This window comes from Homalodisca vitripennis, chromosome 1 (assembly GCF_021130785.1).
Source record: "Homalodisca vitripennis isolate AUS2020 chromosome 1, UT_GWSS_2.1, whole genome shotgun sequence".
Lineage (NCBI taxonomy): Eukaryota > Metazoa > Arthropoda > Insecta > Hemiptera > Cicadellidae > Homalodisca > Homalodisca vitripennis.
In genome coordinates, this window is record NC_060207.1 from 23,348,578 (window position 1) to 23,361,790 (window position 13,213).

The 13,213-nt window shown below is 33.5% G+C and overlaps 1 protein-coding gene across 1 annotated transcript in view; it reads right to left on the reverse strand.

The window, feature by feature from the left end:
- LOC124358223 (carboxyl-terminal PDZ ligand of neuronal nitric oxide synthase protein) overlaps window positions 1–13,213 on the reverse strand; it is a 599,817-nt gene that overhangs the window by 129,765 nt on the left and 456,839 nt on the right. The window lies entirely within an intron of this gene.

Consider the following 13,213-nt stretch of genomic DNA (forward strand, 5'->3'; position numbering starts at 1 on the left):
GCCTTGTACCGCATCTTCATCGCTTTGATGTCCCGGGGAAAACGTTTTCTTTGCTTCTCTCTGACGTCAACAAAATTGTCTATAAACAATCATGGATGCTTTAACACTATGTAGAGTACAATACATCGGTTATATGTCTGAATAAATTACCATGGATAAATAGAAGTAGTGGGAATTGTCAACAATGTCTGGGGGTTAATATTAGTAACAGGTGCATGTTTATGGAAAACTGTATTTTTGTCGATTTAAGTTGATGTCCAATTCAAATAAATGTAATTTATACCGGTTAAAATTTTGTTTTGTGGAATAGTACATAAATCTGATTATAATATAGTAGAAATATACCTTACAAACCAAATGGTAGAAACATCACAATCTTGAACAACATAATGTTGCAAGAAATAATTGTTAAAATGATTTTATTACATAAATATGTTTTGTTATCTTAAAAATTCAAAGTTAAAAATAATCAATATGGCACAATATACAAACAAGTTTACTTCAAAAGCTAAGTTACCTTACTGAGCATTCACTACGGCATTATATTAAAAAAAAAACAGTTTTAAACATTCTTTCGATCCCTCTTTACGGTAAAAAGGCATTTCTTTATCTTGGATTAAGATATAAACCATATAATAACCATACAAAAAATTGATATGATTTATCAACTACAAAAGGGCCAGAAGAATATTTAATTCCATTTTACAGCCACTTTGTCTCTTGTGGTCTTGAACTTGAAATCAACCCATAAAATCAATCCATCTAAATAACATCCTTTTAATACAGTGTTTCTAGTGTAATAAGCTGATATAACGTTGTACTGAAGGATCCCACAGAACGAAATAATTATAGCATAGACGGATAGACGGACGGACAGTCTTCTGACCCCAAATCAATAGAGTTCTTTCTTGGACCAAGTTTAAAGTATCCAGGATCTTTCTAGATCCTGGATCCTGGATAGAAATCAAGAGTTATTACACAGACGGAGGAAAAACGACAGGATTTGAAGAAACTCCTATCGGGTTCTCAATAATTACTGGAATAACTTTGTGCCCTGAGGATCTGCTCCTTTACGTCCAATTTGGCTGATGAGCTCAATTATATTTTGTCTGTATAAGAGAATGATTTGTCAAATTTTCACTGGAACTTCGGCCTTTGTTTCTTTAAGTCTAACATACAGACAAACAAGAACTGAAAAGTTTCATTGTAGGCCGTGTTTTAAGTTATATTGTGTTTTATCAACAACACTCATCAATTAATTATGGAGGATTTGTTTCAGATTTATATGAGTTTCATGTGGACCTGATGCTTTTTTCGAAATAAAATGACAACGAAAATGTGTTTGTTTTTACTTTAAAGTAAAAGGCCTTTTTTGACATTTCGACTATATAAGCAGAAAGGTTTGGTTCAGATTAAGCAAGTAAAAGTTTTTTTTTTCATTTCTACGGTTTCGTATGTTGCAGTTACTGTAATGGAACTGTTACTTCAGTTAAAGAAGGGAGAGGGTAGCGGACCATCACATCACCCTTGTGGTGCCCTCTCTGGAGATCTACGAAACTACTGAAGGTCAGCGTAAAATTTAAGCTACTCGGCCTTTTTTTGAAAAAAAAGTATAACAATAAAATAAATTCAATAAACTAAACATTTAAAAATTACGAACGTATATATGATATGATTATTAGTTATTTGTTGTAGTCTAATTATTTTAAAACAATAATGTTAACCCACTAAAAGGATGAAAAATCCACTACAAGCACACGGTTTTATTAAGAAATCTTATTTCTAGTTTGTTTTTTTTGAACTGAAATTTTAATAATTAAGTAAATCCGCCTATTATAATTAGGTAAACGTTAATCAATAAGATAAACTTTGTAGCTTAACATTTTGTAGATTTTATTTTAGGCCTCAGAGCACCATGGTGCATCGCTATATCGCTAGGGCCGAATCCAGGCGTCTCTTAATTTTAATAATTACATTATTAGTTAACTCATTTCCTATACTTTTTTATACGTTTTATCTCATTTCTATGAGAAATATGTGATATGTAATTATTAAATAGGTTTACATAAATCTCTTCAAAACAATAAATACATTAAAATACAATAATTTTAGACATTTACTACCATTCTTACTAAATATCACTAGAAATCAATAAAATCAACATATACATTCATCAATGACCACGTGATGTGAACACGAACTAATCGGGAGAGGAGCTTAACTGCACAAATCAGTAAGCTGCAGTGACGGGGACAAATACATCGCGTTAAATCATGTTCACAATGATCTACATCAGGAGGTGATGCACATTAGGCTCCTACTCTGTCTTCATATTTCCTCTTCCTGCAACCGTCTTAGCTTTTACTCTAATGACTCCTGAAATTCCAGGAACTCTACAACTTCTCTTGCCTAAATTATGTGTAAAGCATAATTGTCGTATTTTAAAAACGGGTAATTACTTTTGTTTACGTTAACCTTCACATCAATGCAGTTTTACAAAATGTTTTAAACTCGTACTAATTTTTCGTATAATATACTTATACACAACTATTACAAAATAGTTTTTAAATAGTAGTTTTCGTCATATAGTGGTTGTTTCCGTGAGAAACCGTGTTTAGGGAGCGAGGCGATGTCGGAAATATGGTATAGCGCCTAAATTAAATTGCAACTATTTTTATCACATGAAGTACACAATTAAAACCTACACTTTTAGTTCAATTTTGTTACGTATAACTCAACACACAGTAGTTATACTGTAAAAGTGTATGTTTAAGAACAGCTGTGTTTTGAATATACTTCTACTGAAATAATAACAAAGTTAGAGCTTAAACGCACTGAAAAACTGTTGATATATTTAAAAAAAAATTGAAAATCTGATATTTCAGATCTATGTTATAGGATAACGAAAAAAATTGTTTCTTGGACCAACTTAAGTATCAAAATCAGGTTTTCATCAGTACGATCAAAAGAGCTTGTTTTCTGTGTAATTATGTTTTACGAGCGAGGGGAAGTCGAGTTAGGCGATACGATAAGCGCCAAAAGACTATTTAGTTGCACATGATAAACAACTTTTTTTATCATAACAAAAAGACTAAATTAAAACTAATACGCTGTATTAATTTTTGACGTAATGATTCAACCTAATTAAATACTGTCAAATTTACGTATACAAGACAGCTATTATTTAACATACTTATACTGAAGCAAGAACAGTTTGAGGTTACCGCGCTGAAAAAATTGAATTAACTTAAATCAGCCAGCTGATTTTTCACACCGCTGTTACATGGTTACGCAAAACATTGCTTCATGGACCACGTTAACATATAAAAACCAGATGTTATTTGAACAGTATGATAAAAAAGGATTAAAAGTTTTTAAAGTCCTTTAACCATGTGTTGTAAATTATAGGACTTCAAATGCGCTGAGTCTAGACAACGTCTTATGACATGACGTCACCTTAGTGCATAGCATTATGCGCCGAGTCTAGACAATGTCTTATGACATGACGTCACCTTAGTGCATAGCATTATGCGTCCAGTCTAGACAATGTCTTATGTGACATGACGTCACCTAAGTGCATAGTATTATGCGCCGAATCTAGGCAATGTCTTATGTGACATGACGTCACCTTGAGTGCATAGCATTATGCGCCAAGTCTAGGCAATGTCTTATGTGACATGACGTCACCTGAGTGCATAGCATTATGCGTCCAAGTCTAGACAATGTCTTATGACATGACGTCACCTGAGTGCATAGCATTATGCGCCAAGTCTAGACGATGTCTTGTGACATGACGTCACCTGAGTGCATAGCATTATGCGCCAAGTCTAGACGATGTCTTGTGACATGACGTCACCTGAGTGCATAGCATTATGCGCCAAGTCTAGACAATGTTTTATGACATGACGTCACCTGCGTGAATAGCATTTCATCTAATTACCTCTGACACCCACGACAAACCCCGGGTTGACCGTTAAATTTTTGCTTAGAAATAAAAATGTTAACCTATTTGAAAGAATTTAGGAAACGGATCCAAATAAGGACCTCAGGTTTCTTACGAGTAATATATAAAACGATTTGCTTTCACAATAATAGGAGTATATTAACAAACCAAAAATAAAATGATGAGGTATGTCTAATGAATATGAATGGCGTGATGATAAAATAAATAGGTGGGTTATGGCTTATAACTCTACTGTTACTTTTATATAAACATATTCACGCCTCCACACCTGTATTCAATTTTAAAATTTTGAAGGGGTACTTAAATCGAGCTTCTTTTAACCTGGCTACTTACGTAAGTAGACAAAAACACTAACTAGCCTGAAGACTCTACAGGTCATACTTATCACTCTCATTTAATAAAACTTATAAGTCAACTTTACGAGTACCTAAATGAGTTATTTCGTACAATCGTAATCCCGTGAATGGTGAAATGTGGATCAACACCAGCATTTAAAATGTGTAGCGTGCTTTATATACTATGCAAGTAGTATTAATACATTCAACGTCAGCAATATCAGTCGATGTCTAATACGGATAATTTAAATAAACCAAGGGTGATAGGGTAGTTTTAGAAAAATTTACTAACTAATTTTACACCACAAATAAAACATGTTAAAGTGAGTAATTATTTACATATTTACAAAATAAACATGCTTTCACTATGAATAAAAAAATCACTTAAAAATATAAAAAACTGAAATTTGCTATCCCTTCCAGACTTTTTAAATTAAATAATTTCCGATATAGTTTACATTAAAGTACTGGTAAAATAGGATTTTATGCTGTAAACTACGGGATATACTGGTTTTGATCACAATTTGGGAAACAAACATCTTATTCGCAATAATATTATGAATGTGAGTTTGTTCGTTTGTTACGCTTTCACGCATAATCTATTCAAATCATCATGATAGTATACAGAAACGTCCTTAGGGTCCTTGGTTAACATATAGGACTATTCCTATTTCGAAAATCTCTACGAGCTACACCCCACTGGTCTTGAAAAAGTCCATAGTAAATGTGTTTTAATCACATGCGAAAGGATTATAATAAGTATAATAATGTATACATATTTACACAGGTGAAGGTAAATATTTTTTGCTATTTATCTGCTAAGGTAAGGTATACTTTGCAAATGGCATGTTACGTGCAGAAGCCTTTCTTTGTCTGGGTTTGGTTTTATTGACATTTCAATCAACTACGGTAAAATCCCTTTATTTGTTACATCGTTAGTGTGTAAACTGAAAAACTAATGATTTAAACTTTAGTTTCCCTTAAGACTTAATATTTCTCCACACTGGATTACAATAGCTCAATTGCTACTGATATCGTATTATCGTATCGTATTATGAGCTATTCAATATAGCTCAGAATAGAAATATATCAAATATATATATATATATATATATATATATATATATATAGAAATATATATATATTTCATGATATATTTTTATATCATGAAATATTAAAGAGATATACCAGAAATTTCAGAGATAATCAAAGCAGTTTCACTGCCGGTATCCGATTTCCTAGGCCACTTTAAATTGATGTGTATAATATTTGTATGTATAATGTTGTTATTTAAACATTTAACTAGTATAGTAACAAGATAATATAAATTTGATAGTACATTTGCACACATGTAAATATTTTTTGGAAATAAATTACGATTCAATTCAATGTTTCAAATACCGTTTAAAACCAATATGCTCATGGTGTGCCTGTTTTTCAAAACGCTTTAGCGCGCGAACAGCGGGTATCTGCTAGTCCACTATAAAGGTGAATATTAAATTGCGTTAGATTCCTAACAGCTGCTTCTGTCTCAATCAATCAAACCTGGAAGGACTCAATAGCTAATAAATAACTTGGGGATTTCACATCAGTCACGTGACGCTCTGAACTGAGAGACGAATTATTATATTTTTACGGTTCGGATTAATAATATTATTTTACTAATGAAATACAAAGTCGATCTTAGTGATAAATGGTGACAAAAGCACGAGTGGTAGCCAGTAGATCAGATCACATGACCCCGGAATGTGTGGAGGCGTTGTTAATAGCTCCTGATGAGGCGCGAGCACTCCGAGTATATTAGCCACACAATGGCCGCTTTGTGTCCCGCTGCTGTACTACTGTACAATCAAAATTAGAACAATCAAGGCTAGTGAGGCGCCTTGTTATTGTCACTTGATTGTAATAGCACAATCACTGTGTAACCGATTATTTTATCATTTTATTCGGTCTTATTAATTGGACTGATGAACGGAGTAAGAAAATGTACTTTGCAAGTACAATTTAAATAAAAAAAACTTACTTTTCTCTTACTTAAAGAGTTTTAAAAAGTAATGAAATTTTTATTGGACACATACAGATCGCCGTGATGCACACACATAGATTATTAACATTAAAAATACTTAATGTGATTCCAGTACCCGAAATAATTTGAAAAAAATGTAAATCACAAACAACTCACGGAATATCAAATTTCATCAGGAGTCAGTAGCTATGTAAACGACATAAGGTAAACTACACAAACCAATAGCAAAGTATATAGTGGCTATTGGGTTATTATTAATGGGCATAGCAATAGCAAAGCCTATCACTTGAGGGGTTGAAAAACATTTCATTTGAGTCCGACGACACCTCGAGAATGAACTGTACTATAGACTTAAAATGTCGCATAAAGCAACATCTCATTTCTACATGAGCAACATCGAGTTTTGACGATGGTGCATGTCACTCCATGGATTTTGTCTGAGCGTTAGTGAACATTTTTACATTGGTTTTGTAAATATCCATTGACAGCAACGATAAAATAGAAAAATAAATCAATTTACATACAATCTCAGTACATGACATTTTAACACGTAACATAGTGTCTAGTGCAATGATCTACAGTATATACTTAAAATTTGGCACGCAACTTCAGCGAAGCTTGTTACGCGGCAAGGCGTACTACTACTTTGTAATAACGGCACCTTTTACCTTATCACGTTTTTTTATAAATATCCAAATAAATAACGGATTATTTTACTGGAACCGTGTAATTTGTGGTATACTAATCAGAATCATTGCGTATATATGTATCAGAGTCATCTTTACTTCTTGTCATTAAGATTACAAATATCTATGTGAAGTCTTCAAAGCTTTCCCACTCTTACAAAGCAGATCCTAGGGGAGGTGGTTGAACAGCTATCTACCCATTTACGAAGGGGTTTTCTCATACAATGTGAGATAGTGGTTGGGTAGAATGTACTTTGTGTCGTGTCTGGTGTTGGTGCATGCTGATCAGTTTAGGCAGATCTTCACCGTGGACATACAATATTTTTTCCTTAATGTATAGTGCAACCGCTGTCAAGATACGCTGTGCTTTAAAAGATTCTCTACAGGATTCTCGGTTTTGGAGGTCAAAGACGATCCTAATGGGCGTTTTATCAAGATAGACTATTATGATAAAAAAAATTAAAAATATTCAAATTAGTAACAGAAGTACCCCAAACTATTAGACCATATCAAAAATGTGCCTTAAACAGAGAGAAGTATGCTGTTTTAGCTGTATGATCGTCACTTATTGATTTTATTTGTTTGATAATGTACAGGCCGGTGTTAATTTTTTTACTAACATTGTCGGAATGTGGTGTCCAGGTGAGGTTTCCATCTATTCCAAGGTATTTTGCTTGTGTGTCTGCTTATATATCAGGGAGTATTTGTATGTCTGCTGCCCCGCTTTTTAAATCCCAATGTTTTGGTTTTAAAAGGATTAAAAGCAAAACCATTTCCACAGCGATACTGATATACCATGTTAAGGCCGTATAGAAATATATTTCGATGTCATCAGGTCTTTACATTTAGAAGGAGCACGGTGCAGTCGTCATATATGGCTTTGTTACAAATACAGGAATAGATTTTCTGCGGTCGGATTGCCAGGTAAAATATTAATATATTAAGGAGAGTGGAATGTGCTGTTTAATCTCACTACACACACAGTTTTTGTGCTGTTTAATCTCACTACACACACAGCACACAGTTTTTGTGCTGTTTAATCTCACTACACACACAGTTTTTGTGCTGTTTAATCTCACTACACACACAGTTTTTGTGCTGTTTAATCTCACTAACGCACACAGTTTTTGTGTTGTTTAATCTCACTAAGCGCACAGTTTTTGCAATCAGCAATATTCACTTTAATGTACGATAACATTGTGTGCATTCAGTAAAAATGTGTTGTCCAAGCGGAATCAAATCAGGACGAAACAGAGACAGAATTATAGAGAATAAAACAAATATTCCTCCCGTGTATTCAATGATTCGATCATGTTGTTTCAGAATTTGAAAGTATAATTGAAGCCACGCTGTTATACTTACAAACATTCAAAATTATTCCTCCCTCCTTTATTCTGCTTTATTTTTGCTAAAACCTTTTTTTATATATGCGATGTTACTTATAATGTACCAAATAAAAATGCAAGTCTATTTAATTTTTAACAATTTCTTTTCAAATCAACTCTTGTTAAATTTATTATACTTATGACAATGTTTAACTCATATATAATGAATATATGAATATGAATATATATATATATATATATATATATATATATGTTTTATATACAGTAAGAAACTAAACTGAGCTTCTAACTAACAAAAACAATCTTAATCTCAAAGCATTGCAATTACGATACGGGCGTGGAGAATCAAACATTTCAACTAAAACTCATAAAGTCATACTTGACTATTTATAAAAATAGGTTTTAAGTAAATAAAATAAAAAATTTTACCATTACATCGGAAATACACCTACTTGTTTTTTATTAACAGTATTTTTATAATTTTTCGTTATAACAATTTTGAAATATATTATGTCTGTTTACTACATACTACATTGGAAGTATTTTATTTTATTCCAATTGAGAAACGAAGTGATACTCTCTGAGATTTATTGTCTAAAAGTATTACACACATACCTCGTTTCATATGGCGGCAAAATAAATTTTGCTTCACAGTACAGTATACTGTTCTATATTCTTTTCAGTACGTTTTATGAATATTTGAACAAACCGGGCGTACAAAATACCTGATTGAAAAATAACTAACTCGATTACGGTACGTGTGTGACACATCACTGCGATTCCCCGCTCTCCAATGGGGCTTCGGTTACCGGAGCAACGGGATCGGGTGACTGGATTTTTGTCTTCTATAAGGAAGTTACATTGTTACAAATTAACCAGCTGTGGTGCGAAATAAATTACCGTGTTTATCTCTTCCAAGCTTAACCCTGTTCACATAGCTGTCCAACCCAGGAAGCACAAATTAAACAGACAAGCTGCAAAATCTTTTTAAAACATTGTTTTTCATCTATATCAGGCTATATGAAATTTGAAAGCATAATTCAAATCAATTGACAAATTAGAAAATCAAACTTAATTTAAAATTTATCTGTAGAATTGATTGCGGTTTTAGTGTTATTAAGACAATGAATAAAACCACAACATAATAGTTTTGGGTACTCAAGGTTAGTTTTAAATATTTCGTTTAGACAATTACAATATCGTAACAAAAATATCATTAAGAGGCCTTTGATGATGATTTAGTTTCTTTGGGTGTAAAAACGATGGAATGGTACAAATAAATATACATACATTGTACAACCAAAAATCATGCGTCGACTTTGGACATGGCATACAACCATGAAAAACATTGGTTTTGTTGAACCATATTTAACATTTTACATATAAATACTGATCTGAAAATGGTATTTGCTAATTTATTTAGGCTTAATTCAACTATAATTTGAAAACGAGAGAAGGGTTTCAATTTTTGAGTTAGTTATGAAACAAGTTTTTCTGTGTCATGAAATGATTCAATCAGCATTTTTAACGCCATTTTAGTTTGTTCGTACGCATATGATTGTTGAGGAGTAAACGGAATGATGGCACAATTATTGAAATTGGTACAGCGTAGGGGGAGGGGGTTTCTTTGTATTTAGTACTAATGTCACAATAAAAGTGACATTAAAATTAATAACTAAAAAAAAAAATAGGTAATGAACTGTAAGAATAACAACAATTTGAGAGTACCGATTGCCGAGCGGTCTAAGACGTAGGACTTTAGATCTGATATGTAGATAAAGTAAATAATGTCTTATTTTACCAGGCTAAAACGCCTTTCTAACACTTATTCTGTGGCTTAAAGGTGACATCCGGACACCACCATCAATGGGCGAGCAGGTGGACTGCTTGCAAGGGCACTTACTTATGTTCAATGGTCACCCATCGAAGCAGCAGCCACGCTCGACGATGCTTGAACTGATCATCTTTCAATAACCGCTGTACCCTCTGCACTACGCCATTGGCAAAAAGATTGCGTGCAAATTCTACCAGTACCATCGATCTTGTACTGAGTCCTCTTATTCTGTTTGATAAGATCCTCGCACAGGCCAGTGGCCATGAGGACGAGCAGAATAGGCTTAAAAGAGGATCGGCCTCACCTTCAAAAATATTATTTTATAAAGCATTACTGGAATTATAATTTGTATTTATGGTCAAAAATAGTCTTGGATTACATAAGTACAGGAGATTAATTTCCACTGAAGAGTAATGATCTATCTCCAATCAGCAATAAGCGATGACGACGAATCTATCGACGGACTATGGTACGATGAGTGATTATGACATATGAAGACGAAACGGCAATCAGCCTGAGTGCGTTCTACTGTACACTGCAGACATGTTACTGCTTGATGATCATTATGTGCAGTTTTCGCAGTAATGGTATCATTACTTGTTTTAACACTACAACCGTTTTCGTATGACATAGTTAATCAAACAAGTAACATACGTTTTTGAAATCAATTCCTACTATGTTAAAGTATAGTTTCTTGTAATCGTTTTGTTATGTATGGTTCATAATAAGCATTTAATCGCGCTTTCCATTTCTTTTGTGATTCGCCTGTATACACATTTTACTTTTATCTAAGCGCAAGCGTTTCTCCTCTTCTGTTTCATTTGCAGCTTCTCCTCGTGTTTAATACATTTCAAACAGAACAGTAAAATCAATAAACAATAACATACTGCATGACTACATCATATTTTATTCACACCAACCGGTATATTTACAGCAGATTTGTGAATGTTGAGATTAGCTCCAGTTCATTCTTTACTTGGCACAGCGTATGGAATCCGATGTATTGACTGCTGTGTACTCAAATTGTGTACCAGATAAGTCAATGAGAATACCTCCTCACCTAGATTACATTATATTTTATACTCTGATGTTGACACGATGTAAAGTGTTCATTTTGAGCTTCTTCGTCACTGACTTTTTTTGGATTTTCTAAGACGAACATGATTCCAGATGTTTAGTCTGTGACAGCGTCAGATTCCAGACGCTGCAGTAAGAAGAAGATGAACTGGAGCTAAACTCAATATTCACATTGAATCAAACCTTCCACGCTACGTTAAAACAGATTTTTAATAAAACAACTGTAGAAGATGCTAAGTTTACTTTGAAATGTGACTGAAATTCGGACTATTTATCACTACATATCTTACGAAGATTTATTCAACTTTAGAGGCCAGTGGGGAGATCCTGGGTAATTTAATTATTCTAATTTGTTTTAAATACAATGTCCCGGGATGAGTTTATATACAAAGTTTCAGCTCAATCAAGAAATGAAAAGTGGTTTAATTTGTACAGTTATTTAGTTGCATTATATTTTTCTCCGATGTTCTTGGAACTAAATTCTTACGAAATAATAACATAATTGTACGCATAGTTAATTTTCCTATCCTCTTTCGCGGAAAGAAAACATTTTGCCCCGCAATTTAATCAAAGTAGTCGTCCTCAGTTGCCTTATTTGAGGACTACTTTGGTTCAGTCTTCCTTTTTGTGACTCTGTAGTACACACAAAAAGCGAATGCCGAGCCAAGATGCTGACGCCGAGCGTGTAAACCGATATCAACGTGAAGGGAAGTCATTTTAAAGTTCTTAAGTGAATAAGTTCGTAGGCAAGATTCCAAAGAGCATTGGAACCACTAGGTCCACCCTCACATATATTTTAATTTCATTATTACTCTTAGTGGTTAATTTGTCAAATATCAGAATTAACAAATTTAATATTCATGCCATAAGACAAATTTATTTATTTTTATCGAATTATTCACTCTATATCATGGCTGGAATGTATACGTTACACAATATACTTAAGAACAATATTCTAAATATGAGAACATCTATACATTCGAACTGAAATGGTGATGAATGGGTTAAAACGTAAGTAGTTAAATTTTTCACATCCATCGTACATCACCTTTTGTCGACTTTTACTCTCGGCTTTTCACACTCCCGCGTTTTGTTGGCTCTCGGAAACAAGATAAGTAATGGATTACATTAGCTGCTGTTTCAACAGGCATTACTCACCCTTCCCCAAACCCACCATTCCCCAACACCCTCCCACATACACATCCCTTGCGACCAGTATCGAAAAATTAAATATAGATATATGAATCTCGTCTAACTACGCGGTTGGAATTTGTTACACCCATTGAGAACAAAAATAGCTAATTGTTTATTAAAAATAAAAATATACACAATCCTGTATATATTTGGAAGAAGTGCGCCACACCACGTGTTGCATAACAGACTTCGCTGAGACTGGTTGCAACATTTCAAGCCGACAGACAGCTATGTCACATGTTCCGATCTAAGATGATTGCATACAGTTTGTTTGTATATTTATTTATTACGTAATTTTCTCGTTGCCATCATGGTTACTCATAAGACTAATGTAAAAATGTTCACTAACGCTAAGCGAAATCCTGTGGAGTGATATGCACCATCAGTGAACTCGATATTACTTATAGAGAAAAGTAAAGTCAAAAAAATTTCAAGTTTATAACTTATTTTGTTTAAGATACCGTGTTGACAGATAGAAAAATGTACTATCCCCCAAACGATAGGGCCACTACTGCTCAGCCAATAAAAAGTATGATTTGATCAAAGTGCTTAGCCACCTTACCACAATTATTAACAGCAGTTTACCAAATCACTGCCAATCCTTTCAATTCTATACAGTTTGATCAATACCGTGATCACTCTTTACAGTCGTCCTAATTCAATTCTCTATAGGTGTAATTGCTCAACCAGCTGTTGCAAGCTGATACTGTATTGCATATGTATTCGCATGATTGCTTACATTATCTGCATA